Source organism: Folsomia candida, unplaced genomic scaffold (genome assembly GCF_002217175.1).
Source record: "Folsomia candida strain VU population unplaced genomic scaffold, ASM221717v1 Fcan01_Sc014, whole genome shotgun sequence".
NCBI lineage: Eukaryota > Metazoa > Arthropoda > Collembola > Entomobryomorpha > Isotomidae > Folsomia > Folsomia candida.
The window spans coordinates 924399-940612 of record NW_019091206.1 but is presented as its reverse complement, the minus strand read 5'-3'; the positions used below and the strand labels follow the sequence as shown (position 1 = coordinate 940612).

Below are 16214 nucleotides of genomic sequence, written 5' to 3'. Positions count from 1 at the left end.
TTGGAAACCTATATACCTGGTTAATTTTGATTAATATTGAGTTTTTCCACAAAACCCCTTTCGGCGTCGATAATAAACAATTTTGGACAACAATATTGCCCAAATTTTTGCAGAAGCACAATTTTAAAAAGATATGGCCAAATTTTAAAAACATATTGTAAAACTTTGTCCTACGAAAGGGACAACTAAGTTTTAATGTGCAGTTTCCCACTCAAATGTAATTATTAATCCGATTTCGATTTCAAAATTAATCAAGTTTTCTTTTACTTACACTCTCACTAACACACGAAACCTTTCACCTAGTGCTTTGGCGCATGTAATGAGCCAATGAAGAAAAAAACTTATGGCGTCGTTTTTTAGTAAAAATATTAATTAACAAATTTTGGGAAACAGCATTGTCCAATTTTTATACAAGCAAAATTTGAGATGCAGTAAAATTTTTCGAAAATACCAAGTTTTAGCGTGCAAAATGTATATGCTTTAGAGTTTGCAGTTTCTCACCCAAAATGGAGCACGGAAAAACAACATAATAAATAAGTAGCGACACAAAATAAACCCTTAATTCTCTTTAATTCCACAATTTAAGTCCTTGACGCGAGTGAATATTGAGTGAAAAGGAAGATAATAATTTTTCCCTAGGTTTTTGCACATGCATCACTTCAATTTTCACCAGTGTCAAACGCTGCCTTACGTATTACGTAATGTAATGATCTTGGTGTAAAAATTGGCTAAAATATTTATGCGTATGACCCAAAAAGGAAGAATTGTGTTAAAATATTTACATGTCCGCCGTATGTTCGACTTTCTCTCCAAATGTGGGAGCAGTTTTTTTATGGCCATAATATTTATGACACGCTTAAAGATGGGATCGTAAAATTTTGAAAGTCGCACAATTTTGTGGAATTAGTGATAAAAGATAGAAAATGACAACGTGTAGCCATTACTAAAAGAATTTTCAAATTTGTCGTAGTAATTCCGTTGCTAAATTGTTTTTATGCGAAATTCAAATTTTCCATCACGTATTAATTCGGGTGATTATAAATAAATTTAATTTCGCGGAAACCAATGTAGCCTAAATCCTAGCTCCATAATAAATGGAATAATTAATTGAATTTCTCGGGAAATTATTAGCGAAAATATATACCTGTCAGATTACGGTTAAAGTTTTTGCACGAAATTTTCCTCGAATGCTAAATCACTAGTGTTAATAAGAAATTTGTATGCGGTAAGACGAGAATTTTGTGTAAAAGCCTTCCATCTTCAATTATTACGAGTGCAGTGACATCACATGTGTCTCTGTGTGCAAAACTGATTGAAGTGCTCTCTAAACGGCCTGTTAGCCTGTCCTCCTCTTTGTTTCGGAGAGTGGAGTGAAAGCGGTGGTGCTACAGGTGCTCGACGAAGAGAAAGTGGGTGAAAGTGGATTCTCCCACAAAATCAAATTAGCCCGTCGTCGTCCAGGCCTTTCGCACCTCTTTTTGGGGAAAGTAGGTACTAAAAATATTAAGTAAACAGATCGACATTTCACCAAAATGAAATGCTTCATCACTTTCGCTTTACTTTCACCGCGGCAGTCTTTACGTTTCAGGGGGCCGACAAGGAGTGTGTCGTCAGAAAATATGGGAAATTTGAACAAACTGCATTCAATTATTTTTTAAGATAGGAAAATAGGATGAATTGATCAAATTAATAAGGAGAATTCACGCAGTACTTGGTAACTTTGTAAAGTCTGTAAATTCTGTAAACTTACAAATTTTTGCAAAATCTTACAAATAATTCGAAGGAAAATTAGACTACAAATTTTAGCAAATTTTCTCAGATTAAGGGCGTCTTTCTATTTTGTAATAGTTTGTAAAGCAATTTTACAAAATGCGCGGATATTACGGAAGTTACAAATCAATTTGAAAATTCTCAAGGTATATTTGAAATTTTTTTAAATTATGAAATTATGTATTTACTTAAAACAGTAAATAACTTTTATGCTAGTGAAACCCAGAATTTATCCCTTAATTATGTATAGCTAAAATTAGGTTCAAATCTTATTAACGTAATATATTTAAATCAACTCTTAATTTATCAAAAATTGATAGGGGTCGACACCTTTTTGTAAAAATTCAAAAACTAAAATTACCAAATCCAATAACTAGATCATTCCGCCTTCAACTTTAAGCGTTCGACTTTCTCTAATTCACTTGAAAGCCATAATAGATATGTGATCGAATGAGATAGACATGTTTTTGGGATTTTTATGTTGTACAAGTTTGTAAAATTGTTTCTTTTAATCTCAGATTTTACGGAAGTTACTAATCAATTTGAAAAATTTCCCAAATGTATTTGAAGTTTTTTGAAACTATGCAGATAGAAAAACAATAAATAATTATTAGGGAAGTGAAACCATATTTTTACCTTGCATAGAATTTATCCCTTAATTATGTATAGCTAAAACGAGATTCAAATCTTAATAAACCAAATCTATTTAAATCAACTCAAATTTATCAAAAGTTGATAGATGTCGACACCTTTTTGTAAAAATTCAAAAACTCACATTAACAAACCAATAACTAGATCCTTCCTGCATCGACTTTAAGAGTTCGTCTTTCTCTAATTCTCTTGCAACTCATAATGGATACACTCAAAATAAGGTTATGAATCATTACCATGCGGAATGAATATGTGGCTCTACCACGTCGGTTACGATTTGTCGTAGAAACGGTAACAATAAGTTCAGGGAAATTCAGGAAAGGAAGTATGTATTATGTATTATCCATTATGTAGTATCCATTATGTATTAAATTTGAATTTCCCTGAACTTATTATTACCATTTCTACGACAAATCGTAACTGACCTGGTAGAGACACATAGTGATTCCGCATGGTAATGATTCATTACTACCTTATTTTGAGTGTGCAGAATTGGGGAGCGTCTGTTGCTACTTTTGCTAAAATATCCCTCCAGACTCCGGAGTTGAAGGGGTCCTGCTTAGATACAAATCCAGTTTTGGGGCAGACAGGGTTCCCCAGGAGAATGTAATTTCGAAAGTAATTTCGACTATTTTTTTAAAAATAAATACAAAAGTTTTGTCCTGAAACTAGTTGGTAACAAAATTATTACCGGGTGTAAGTTTCTAGAAGATAGCAAGGTAGCAAAGTTACAAAAATTTTGAAAATTAGATGCCAGATCTATCACAAACTTTTATGCAGATCAAATGAACTTCTCAATTTTGCAATTTTTAGTTTCTAAATTATTAAAAAGATTATTAACTTACCCATCGTTTATCGTTTTACTTCATTTGTAAAAATTGGTTAAGTTACACGTCATGTTTAAGTTTGTTTTTTAATTTGTACTGGTTTTTGGTATAGATTTGTCAAGCACCTTTGCAAAAGTTTGTTTACCGATCACAGTAATTTTAGTAAAATAAGTAAGAAGTAATTGTACTAAATTTAAGGGAAATAATTGGATAGTTATACGCTATATTTAAGGTTTTTTGTAAATTTCAACTCGTTTTTTGTGGCTAGGTTAATTTAGGGTTAATGTATGTCAAATTCTGTATAGAAAAATATTTTTGCTAATAAAAGATCTCGTTTTTAAAAAAACTTGTGAAAGTTTATATAGAAGGAATTTTTGCAAAATTCACTTTACTGATAAGCGACTTATATATTTATAATGTACCCTGTAATTTAACATTTCATAAGGTTGCCCTCATTTTAATATAATACAAATTTTCACACGATTTGCAAAGTCACGTTTACAGCCGGAAATGTTCAATTTGACGATAATAATATTTGCAATCTGAATTTAGCGAATTCTATTTTGTGCATAATTCCCAATTTCAGTGAGCACTTCCAGAACACTGCGATCACATCGAGCCGTCCATCCATCCGTGCGAACCATAAGCCGACGAGCCAGCAGCAACAAGTTCGCTACATGAATGTAGGGAAGTGACCTAATTGTTAAGGATTTGTGTGCTTTTACTGCTCAATTCCCCAGAGATTTTACCACGGATTATTTTCTCCGGATGGAAAATGAGAGAAAGCTTGATGAAATCTCGTTTCGTTCAATTCTACACTCTCCCTCGCCGATTGACAGAATTTTTCAATAGAAAATTAAAATTAAAGGTTTAATTGGCCTTCAAAATGATGGTGAATTTTGAACATAAAAAAAGCGAAAAGTTTAGGATTTTATTTCGTTTTAGAAATAATGTTGCGAATACATGCCTGAGGTAAATGGTTTATGATGACTCGAGGAAAAGTAATTAATGATAAATAATTATAATTATAGAACCCGAACTAATTGTAATTGCACTAGAAGTTCGTAGAATAGCATTGAACTATTATTGCAAATTATCGATGCAGATGAATATTTAAATTTAAACTGAAGTAAATGAAATTTAACAATTTTTTATGCATGAATTAGTAATTTTACATCGTTTGTAAATTAAATATTCACTTGTTTTGAAGCTTTCATAAAATCCAGCCAAGTTTAGTTTTGCATATAATTTCAATAATCTTTGTGAAACTTAACTTCCGTTAATAAGTATTTAAAACAACTATTATAAAATTTGGTATTTAAAAGATTTGAAAACTGGTCTGCAGATGAACAGTTTTTAATGTACACACACAATTCAAATTTTAAAAAGTAATACGCAAAAGCAAATTATAGGATAGTATCCATATTGTGAAATAAGACTTTTCAAAATTATGAAATTAATGAGAATACACATTGCAGATTTATATTTTATGTCTTTTCACTATTTACGATCCTGCCCGTTCCGTGATAGACACTTTTTGTCTCTGATTTCTTACGCACTTCTTTCCGAAGTCTGAGAAAAAGATTGGTACCCGAATTTTATTGCCGACCAGACCAGACTTTCTCCACGGGGAGAAAAGTACAAACACAATAAAAGACTCACTTATGTACCTTTCACAACAATTCTAGATTTTTAAAACGTCAAAAATTTTGTTTAAAATATGTGGTTGGAATTTTGCATATTAACATGCTTGCAAATATGTAAATATGCAAAATTATGTTATCAATTTGGACAATCAGTCGTTTTATGATATCTTCCCGTTTTAAGTAACACATGAAATATGACGACTGTCGAATCCATAATACATACGTTTTTCTCCTTACTTAACAGTTTCTGGAGTCGGAGGAAAAGATTGATACCCGAATTTTATTTGCCTACAAGATCAGACTTTCTCCACGGGGAAAAAGTACACATAAAGAGTAAGGACTCCCTTACCTTTGACAACAATTTTCGCCCCTTCACTTGTCATCACCTCGTTCGTCAGTTTGTGCAGGGTTCGACACGCCCACACCTTTCTCCCGTCAGACTCCTCCACGCTGAACACGTGCAACTCTCCAGACGGCAGCAGGAGCCATTTCCCTGCAAAAAAAAGAAGAAAGAAAAAGTGTGACAAAAAAATTTTTACATGAAAAAGGTGGTTTCCACTCAAAAAACTTTCTCCGCCACTCTCTCGATTTTTTATTGTGTGACAATTTTTTTTATCTCGTAGACGAAATGACCCAGGATAAAATTAGAGTGAAAGTAAAATTGTGACGAGGTGGGGAATTGCATCATCGGTTTTTTTTGTGCCAAGAGTGCCTTATTTTTTGCAAATATATCTTTTGCCATGTTTGGAAGTTTGCACTTGTCCATTTTTGAAAATCTGTAGTAATGAAAATGATGATATAATAAACAATTTTTGTAAGAAAAAAGTACATGGTGTGATTTGTTTTGCAAATATTTTAACAAAATTTTAGAATACTGGAAACCTTTTCTCAAGAAAAAAACCACTCATGCAATTCAAACCTGTGCAACGCTGTTGGTGAGCAATTTTTTGCAATATAATTTACGTCACATGTCTTTGCAAATATGTGTTACAAAGTTTTTAGATAAGAACCCGTGTGGGCGAAGTTGTTGAAAGAGAATAAAAAACAAGTAAAATACTAGTGTTGCATAATAATTTCATTATTTTTTTCCGAAGTTTCATCAAGTTGGAATAAATTTGTGATGGAATAAATTTGCAATATTAAATATCTCTGGTAAATATAATTTGCTAAGTTTTCGAAAAAATTTTCTTGTCCATTTTTGAAAATCTAGGGGTGCTGTATATGTAAACACAGGTTTTGTGATAAACAATTTCTGTAAATAAGATTTACGGGGTACAAACATTTTTAGAATACTGGGAACATTTTTTCTAAAGTAATTGAAGAAAAATCTTAGGCGAAGAGACCCTCTACATGTCATCTTCAGATCTTGATGCCCTTTTGATATGTTGGAGTACCCTGTGAGTCTACTAAAACCCTGAAGTGGTTTCATGCCATGGCCCCATTTGCGCCCGCCACACCCCCTCAAAGGGATGAAAACCACGAAAATTACCAACTTCAGAAATCCACCAAAAATTCAATTTTATTCGGATTTTGATCAAATTTACATTTTTGTGATCCCAGATACTTGTGTGATCATATCCAATAGCAATCTCAACTTTTTTGAAATTTTCGAAATTTTTTGACATTCCAAAATTATGAATTATTTGCATGAATTATTCGAAAATTTCAATAAAGTTGAGATTGTTATTGGATATGATTACATAAGTATCTGGGATCACAAAAATGTAAATTTTATGAAAATCCGAGCAAAGTTGGATTTTTGGTGACAGTTGAAGTACATGAAAACAGGGCTTTTTTCGTGTTTTTTACACCTTTGAGTGGGAGTGGCGGGCGCAAATGGGGCCATGGCATCAAACCACTTGAGGGTTTTAGTAGACTCATAGGGTACTCCAACATATCAAAAGGGCATCAAGATCTGAAGATGACATGTAGAGGGTCTCTCCTCCCTAAGAATGGAGATCTCCCAGCGTTTGCTCTCTGATTTTTAGGAAACTCGTGTTAAGAGTTGACTATATTAGGAATTGTGATTTTTAGGAAACTCGTGTTAAGAGTTGACTATATTAGGAATTGTGATTTTTAGGAAACTCGTGTTAAGAGTTGACTATATTAGGAATTGAAGAAATTAATTGAAGAAATTAAGAATTATAGGAATTGAAGAAAAATCTTAGTGAGGAGCATTATAATCTGTGTAATAGATATTTTAGATAAAGAATTTTTTGAAGATCAAATTTACGACGTATATCTTTTCCAAATATGTGTTTCAAAGTTTTTAGATATGAAAAAACTCGTGTGGCTGCAAATGGTCGAAGGAAGGAGAATAAAAAACAAGTGAAATGTTAGTGTTGCATAATTTCCTCATTTTTTCCGAGTTGGAATAAATTTGCAAAATTAAACATTTCTGGTAAACATTTTTTGCAAAGTTTTGAAAAATGGAAACTTTCATTTTTCCACTTTTGGAAAGCGATACAGAGCGACCTTGGTTTTCGACCTCGATTTTTGTTAATAATGTTTTAGGGTTTGAATTTTGCTTCAAACATTTGGTGCAACATGCTAGAATTCTGGAAACCTCATTTGATTCTTAAAGAAAAAAAAAACATTACATAAAATAATCAAACCTGTGTAGTGTTTTCTATAAATAATTTTTGCAAATAAAATTTACGACATATACCTTTGCAAATATTTGTTGCAAAGATAAATTTTAGATAAGAAATACATAACCCGTGTGTTTGAAATTGTTGAAGTAGAGTAAAAAAGGAAAAAAATGTTACTGTTGCATAATAATTTCATTATGTTTTTTCCCCCAAAGTTTAGCCGATTTGGAATAAATTTGTAGTGGAATAAATTTGCAAAATTAACTATGTCCAGTAAATATTTTTCGCAGTAGTGGGAATACAAGGAAATACTTGTGAGTACATAAACCACCGACCTGTCTGGAAGTTAGGATATATGTTGAGTGATCCATCTTGCACCCAGGAAGTCACAGTTATATAGTCAACAAGCTCGGGAGGCACGAGGCAGCTGCGGAAAATTGAAAAGATAATTCCAAATTTTAATTCCACCAATAAATTCGTAAAAATCTTTGACGAAGTTCGCCAAAATTTGAACACGAGTCTTTCCAAATTGGGACTCAAATTTTGGAACCCATTTAGGGTAAAAATTTAGGAAATCGTGTCGTTATGTTTGTCATTACTGGTCTAAAGGTGCATTTATACTTCGCTTCTTGGTAACTTTCGCTAATGTTATAATCCAAGTATGAAATATAAACCCACGTTAAATTTCGTAAATTGATTTAGAGACCCATGGCATAAAATCAAAAATGCCTGCCAGGTATTTTGGGCATTTATTTAAATACGGACAAATGAGGCATGTCACAAATGTGGTTTATCTCATACAACACCAGTGTGTGCAGAGCAAAAAGCCAGGCAGTGCCTTTTTGCCTGCCTCTTGCCTATTTGCCCCACAAAAATGGGTGCCGTTTTGCCTTTTTGCCCTTTTGCTAATTGGGGAGAGATGAGACGAAAACTCAGTGATAAAATTAAAGTGAAAGTTATATTCATTGCGTTTTTACACTTTTCCCAAACATGATCTTCAGCCCAAAATTAGATTAAATAAGCTGATGAAAATGTAGAAACAAGCCTAAAAATATCTAGGGAAAAGTATTCTACTAATTTGAAGTATCAATGAAAGCCAGGACTCTCCAATACAATTTCAATTCAAAAATATTAAATATATTCTCTAATTTCTTCAATACGTTACAAACGACAAGAAACAGGTTCAATCGCCAAAAATCGAGCAAAAAGGCATCAAACAGGCAAAAAGGCATCAAAAAGGCAAAAAGGCAAAAAGGCGCGCAAAAAGGCAAAAGGGCATTGAAAAATGCCAAAGGGCAAAAAGGCATGAAGAAATAGCAAAAAGGCTGCCTTTTTGCATACACTGTACAACACCAACCTCAAGATTCACTATTCCTTTTGTCTTCTGTCATCCTTTGTCTATTTGTAATTCTACATTTTTTATTTATTTCAATAAAGGCGTTTGAGCTTGACAATATGAAAATTTTGAAACAAAATTTTTGAGGTCTCTCAAACTAAAGAAATTTCTCAATTTTTTGGAAATGTTGATAAGGTAAATTCCTCCAAAAACATTGAGGCAATTCACCCAGGCCTTGGTAATATTGTGAAATCATCAGTAAATTCTGTAAACTTAGAAACTTTTAGAAAATTTAACAAATATTTCTGAGGAGAATTGAGTTACAAATTGTTATATACTTACAAGGGCGCCTTTTAATTTCGTAAAAGTTCGTAAAATTATTTTACAATTTCTCGAATTTTATAATGTTAAGAAAGACGGCATGAATTGCCTCCATTATTTTTTTCTTACAAAATTTCAAACTTTACACACTGATTGATTGACGTGAGTCGTTTAGAGGTGAAATAATTCACAATTTGATGTGATCACATGTCCCATAATTTGGTAAATGACGAGATAACTTGGTGACAAGAAGAGAATAAAACTCACCGTAAAACGGCATTATTTCCCAGGATCACGGTCACGTCCGAATTTTCGATGTGGAACGGGGTGTCCAGCACTGCAAGAATTCCAGACATGAAGAACACAATTTCCAATTAAAATGACATAACGACACAAAGTTTGGGGAGAAAAACTCATTGTTTTTTGTGCAAGTTTTCCCCAGAAAGTTTTCCTTTCACTTTTCTCATGGATTTCTTACCTGCGCGAACCACGACTTCCGGACTGATAATTGTTCCCGACGGATTACTTAGTTTGCACTGAAGCGACCCAAAGTGAACGTCGGAACTTGTCAATGGGAAACGGGAGAAAGCGTATATTTCCGGTTGGCAGCACCTGAAAATCGAGGAAATCAATTAATATGTCCTGAATTACATTTTTCAGGAATGTCAAGAAAATTAAATACTTTTTTCAAAGTAAAAAGTATTAATTACTCAGCGTGTTATTCAATAAGACTCTGACTAAAAACCTATGATTTTTGTGAAATTTCAAGAAACAATTACTTTTAAGAAATGGACAAATTTTTATTATTTTTATATCGGAGGAAACAATTTGCCTCTGAAAGTTTGTAATAATAAAATTGTTCGAAATTATAAAATTCATTAAAAATTTCTTCTGAGTAAGAAACACATTTAAATGAAATCTATTATGCTCAGCCCTAAATTGTCTTAAATTAAAAATATAAATTATCGTCACTAAAGTCTTAATTTAAAAATTCTGAAAATATTTAAAAAATATATTCCAGAGATTGATTTATACAAAATTGAAATTTTTCAAAGTTCAAAATTTTTCGCCTTTAACCGACTCAAATCTATAAAGGTTTTCTGTTATTACACATAAACAGGCTTGCCCGTTATAAGTAATTACATATTTCGAATATTTCTAATATTGTTTATTTGCAAAGACATGAAAAATGAAATTTACATATATACTTTTTAGTATTTCAGGTTTTAGAATTAGTTTGACGCCCAATGTAATAATTTTTAGGAAATTATAACAGGTTTAAATTATCAGATATCAGCCTCTCGAGATCCATTTTTAAATAAAGAAATAATGCATGGTAGCTAAATTTTGTAAAATTTCTGTATTTTAGAATTTACGCTTTACGCTTTAATTTAATTTTCTTTAAATTATATTCCATTATTGCTGCAAATTTTTGACAGCTTGTCACTTAAAAATGTTGATGCAGGCGAAGCCAATTTTTTTAACGCTGAAAATAATTTTACCAATTTTTACAAAATATAAATATCAGTAAAATACATGAACCCGCACCCTAACTAATTAAGCCCCCATAGTAGAATATCATTATCATTAGGCGATTTTTATAAAATTTTGAAAATCCGAAACCAATATTTTAAAATTGATATGGAAAAGATGATAGCTGGACCCGACCATACATATGGATCCATAATTTGCGATATTTTGAGCATAATTCACAGTTTACAAATTTCCATTCTAGCCTTCACTACTCTGCACCATTGTAAATTTTGATCTCGCTTTCACCACTCAAAAACCAGACAGAACAACCCACACAACACACAAATTCCGTCCTTACAAATGAATGGACCTGGTCAGCCACACAAACACTCGTTCACTTTCACCTCGACCACTTCATCATCTTCACTAAATTTACGCTCCTCTCCATCCAACTTTCTCTCTCTGTGGATGAAACGTATTTACACCAAATTGGGTTCACATCATAACCCGAGAGCCATACATAACACGAAACAATCATGCTTTGTGACGTCCTCGAGTTTAATTCTGTTTTCAGGACGGGTGCATTCACCAAATTAAAATCTTGGGGGTGCTCATCCCAGAGAAAATGGATGTACGTAATTGCAATATGGGAAAATATTTTGGGGACTGGAAAACATCAAAATAAATTGTTGTATAACATAATTGTAGCAGAATAGGTGAGCTTTACCGCGTTGGTTACGATTTGCTAATACAAATTTCCCATGAATTTTAATAAAAAATTGTCGATACTTTTGAGATTCCAATTTCTGTCCGATTTGCAAATCATGTAGATCCTGGTATTACTAATTAGTAATTTTCATTGATTTCCGGTAACAAAATGTCACCGAATGGAAACAAATTAATAACTTTTCTGAAATGACAAGAATTTTCTTAAATACGATTTTCAAAACAAAAAATTCGCCATTAAGCACACTTCCGATTCATTGGATTTTCATTTCCCTATATTCTTCATATCTTTATTTGTCACCGAAAGGTAACAAAGTGTTAAGTTTTAATTTAAAAAATAACGTAGTATATTGCTTCCATTAGCAAAAATTTTTAAATATAGTCGAATTAAATATATTAAACAGATTGTACATGGTTGTTGGTTTAGGTTGTTGAATGTGTATTTAACAAGGCAAAATAACAATTTTTAATGCTATTGATAACAATTTGTAATGCAAGCGAACGAAATGTTACAGAAAGATTATCGATCAAAATTGGAGTTTTCGATATTCAAATAAAAACCAAATTTTTAAGAAGCTTTAATATTTCATATTAAAGCAATATTTTTGAACAGGGAAACTTTTTTCATGGAATGTAATCATTTTGTACATACTAATGTCAAGTATTTGATAATTTAAAACTTTTGTCAACCTCGATATACGAAAAGTTCGTAATTTAACAGCCATTTCTCTTTATTCTTCATGTACTTATTTATCACCTGACGGTAACAAAATTTTCGATAACTTCTTTATCGTACAAGGTTTAAATTGATAACTTCCTCCTGAGTACCCCTTTTCCTCACTAATTTCGCAAATTGCATCGCCCCAGTGAGTAATTCTCCACTCCATGTAAAATCAGGGAGTACTTAATGCACCTCCAATGCGACCGACTTAATGGCTTTATGTACACGTACTTTCACTCATTTCATCCCCAATTTAAAATCCTCTAGAACAAAATTACTCGTCGAAATGTATATTTTGGTGAAAGCAGCATCCGAAGAACACAGTGTGCTCGTCTGGTCCGGATTTGTACCTGATTTATGTTCTCGGTAGGTGAAAGTAGAAAGGAAATAAATAAATCGTGCCGTCGACTTTCACCGAAATTCTAATTTTGTCCTGTTCTCCATTCATTCCTCTCCTCTTGTTCCTTGATTCCTCGTCCTATTAAAATCCAATTTTGCTCACGGGGAGGGCAACCCGGTAACCAAGAGATGGATCAAATTGGACGTGGGTCGGAATAAAATCTAATTCCGACCCACCATAAAATTTATGTGGGTTTAATATTGGAATAAAATGGACTCGGACGACGAATTCTTCTTCTTCCGTGAATGGAGGAGAAAGTCTTCATTTTTTAGTCGATGAATGTATTGATGACGTATTACAAGGCCGATTATTTTGCAAATTCTGGTATTCAGTTTTTTAGAGGAATACAGCGTATTTATCGAATTCATTTGATAATGGGGGAAAAATTTTAGTAAAGAGGATTAAAAAATAAAGTATTATGTTACTACATATTTCCGTCATTGTCTCCGAAATCAGCGATTTATAGGATGGGGTCAAGTTAATCTTCCCGTGGCAGCCCTTGTGATGTCGGGTACACCTGTAGACGCAGAAAACAGAATGGTTGTCAATTAATGAAAAAATCGTTACATAAATATGTGAAACTTCGCCATGTAATATTTCCTAAGTTAGCTGATAGAGATTACAAACTCACCGCATTGTGTGTTTCTGGAGACCGGAAGAATGATGAACGTAATAAAATCCGTTCAGAGTAGCTGCGTAATTTTTGCCACTGGCGGATGGAAAAACTATCAATCCAGGACTTCGGGTTTCAATTTCTTAGAGTGGAGACTGGGCCATGGTTCTGAACGTCAGAGGAACAGGAGAACTCGAATGTTGTTCAAACCAAAAAAAACTGGCCTTTTATAGGACCTCAGTCTCAGTTTTCCAAGAAGTGGAATAAAGGAAACAATACCAAGAAACGTGTATTAAATATGGACTGGAAGTTTATTGAGTAAAAAGGTTGGTGTAGTGGAAAGAAATGAACAATAGGGATAAAAATAAACCGAGTAAGAAATGAACCCATGCATAAATATATTAGATTATTGTATTATTTGTTAGAAAATTCCAACAAAACATTTTATTTTAGTAAGCGTATGTACCTTAAGCATAATGAGTAAAAAGGTTGGTGCAGTGGAAACGTGATGATTAGAGATAATTCCCTGCACATTTATCGTTTGCACATCTATCGTTTGCACATTTATCGGGCTGCACATTTGTCTGCCTGCACATTTATCGTTTGCACAAATGTCTTTGCACATTTGTCGTTTGCACATTTGTCTTTGCACATTGGTCGGGTCACCACATATTTAGTAAAGTTGGAGGAATTTTAAAATTTAAATTAATGCACTGAACGTACACAAGTGGATTTTGTCCTTTTTCGCTTATGTAAATATTTAATTAGCAACCGACAAAATTAAGTGTTTCAAAAAAGTATTTAAAAAAACTTTCAACATAGTCTTCCCATCTACAAAATAAAATTTAAGGATTTGTTAAAACAGATTAAAAAATATATAAAAATTTGAAAATGAATCAATTAACACACTTAAAATTTTAAAACCGTTCAGTTGTTTTATGCCAAAAAAGTTTACCGAATCTGAAAGGTTTCTGTTATATTTATCACATACGAGTAAGTTACTCGCGTCGCTAAAGATATACAATTTAAAGATTACGTGTGTATATAATGGATTCGTTTCAGAATGTATTTACATATTGTATTATTGTATGTACTATGTGGGGTGACCAGACTACTCATTAATAGAGACAGCCAGGCCAGCGGCGGTAGCACATTAAAGGCTAATTGCCGACTCCCCTAAGGACATGTGTATTTACATACCCTCCCCTACACATTTTTGTGTAAGATATGAATGAATTTATCAATGCGTAAATTGCATCGTTATATATAATTTAACGAGTAACAGTTGAAACTGCTATAATGTCATTTTCTCGATCGGTAACAACGTGTTACTCACATATGCAAATATTTGGCACGAACCGCAACTGTACAAATATTGCAAAATTTTGTAAAAGTTTGTAATTTTACAAAATTCGCGGATTTTATAACATTACAATGGCCTCAGTAAATTGCCTCCGTTAATAATGGAACATTGAAACTGCCAAACTACATTAAACATTTCCTCAACCTGTTATAACGTGTTATGCAAATATTTGACACAAAATGGCAAGCTAACCCTGTATAAATAATTATAGTGCAAAAAGTGAGGTTGAGTAAAGAATCATGCAAAAATAAAAATCATCGCGCTCACGAAAAAACATATTCTTGCTTTTATCTGCTTTCTCTCTCACTTGCTCCGACAAGAGAGTGTCACTCTCACGCCAACAATACACAAATACACAATTGGGAATAAACAAGTTTGGGGAAAGGACATGATTTCATTTTCACCACGGCTCTCACCTCTTGAGAAAATTGGACCACTTTTCTCCCAAAGAAAAAAGTGTCTCATTCCATTCAAGGAAAGTAATTTATTCCTTGTGGAATGCAATGGGCGTACTCAAGTCAAAGTTATTCAGGATGACGAAAAGTAATAAACTTTGAGAAAATGAGGTGAAACCTTCAATTCTTATAAAATTATGATATGTACATATGCATTCATGAAAGTTTAAATTCGCAAATGAATTGTGCACTATTTTGCAAACTTGTGGAAACATCCTTAAATTTTTTCGAAAGTTGCTTAAAGGGTTTAAATTCAATTCAATAAATCAAATCATAAATTTAAATTCAATTGGGAAAAATTTATGGTAACTTTAATAAATATTAAAGCGTTACAAAAATATGAAAATTACATCATGTAATTTACATGAGAGAAACCGATATAATACCAAAAAACTGGACTTTTGCACTTCACCATAAGTTTTGCGTTGTAATTTAGAACTTGCAAAATTTTGGAATCCTTATGAAAACATGTAATTTCCTAATTAGCACCAATTTTGTGCTGAAAACGGCACAAAACGGGTTGCCGCGGAGTACACTGAATAGAAATCCTAAAGCCAACATTAAAAGATGTATAAATTTCACATAAATTCCTTACAAGTTGCAATTATATATATCGATTTGTTGCAATCGACAAGTTGCAATTATATCTGAATATTTTTCTATTAGATTTAGTGCTGAGAGGAGTAGTTTTTGATCTATTGAAACATTAATAGATGCTTTAGTTTTGCCAATAAAGTCTTATCGATGGCGAAGTCGTAAACCAAATAATGAACCTGGATCTGAATATTAAAATTGCGTCAGAGAAACCGATATAAAATCCAAAAAAGTGAACTTTTACACTTCTCCATAACCTTTGCGTTGTAATTCACAACCTGAAGTCTTTATCAAATTTTGATTTTCAACCAAAACGACACAAAACGGGATACCGGTTTGCAGCAGAGTACATCGAATATAAATCTTAAACCAAAAATAAGAAGATGTTTAAATTCTGCATAAATTGTTTGCAAGTTGTGAATATTTTCCAGCTAGTTTTGATGACCACAACGGTAATGGACTTCAGATCTGTTGGTGAACTAATCAATAATTCAGTTTTGCAAATTAAGCCTTAACGACAGCAAAGTCATACAATTACATAGATTATAATAAAAATGCACTTGTATCGTGATAAAAATATCTCTAATTGATTTGATCTGTGTATTTAACAATTTTTAAAACATTTTTAACAAAAGAATGACCGGACAACTTATATGAGTTGTTATTTCAGAAACTTCAATTTCATATGCATTGCACTATTAAGATAAAAATAGCTAAATTAAATTTA

General features: G+C 32.5%; 1 non-coding gene across 2 annotated transcripts; it reads right to left on the bottom strand.

The window, feature by feature from the left end:
* Positions 1-7757: 7757 nt before the first annotated feature.
* On the bottom strand, positions 7758-13293 carry LOC110856062. Of its 2 annotated transcripts, XR_004836208.1 has the most exons (5): positions 13094-13293; positions 12888-12979; positions 9621-9754; positions 9410-9479; positions 7758-7912 (listed from the first exon to the last, which is right to left on the bottom strand). It is a non-coding gene; the product is annotated as an uncharacterized LOC110856062 (transcript). The 2 variants fall into 2 exon arrangements; XR_004836207.1 differs by lacking the exons at positions 7758-7912; positions 9410-9479; positions 9621-9754 and having other exon boundaries at positions 11768-12979; positions 13094-13281.
* Positions 13294-16214: the final 2921 nt, after the last annotated feature.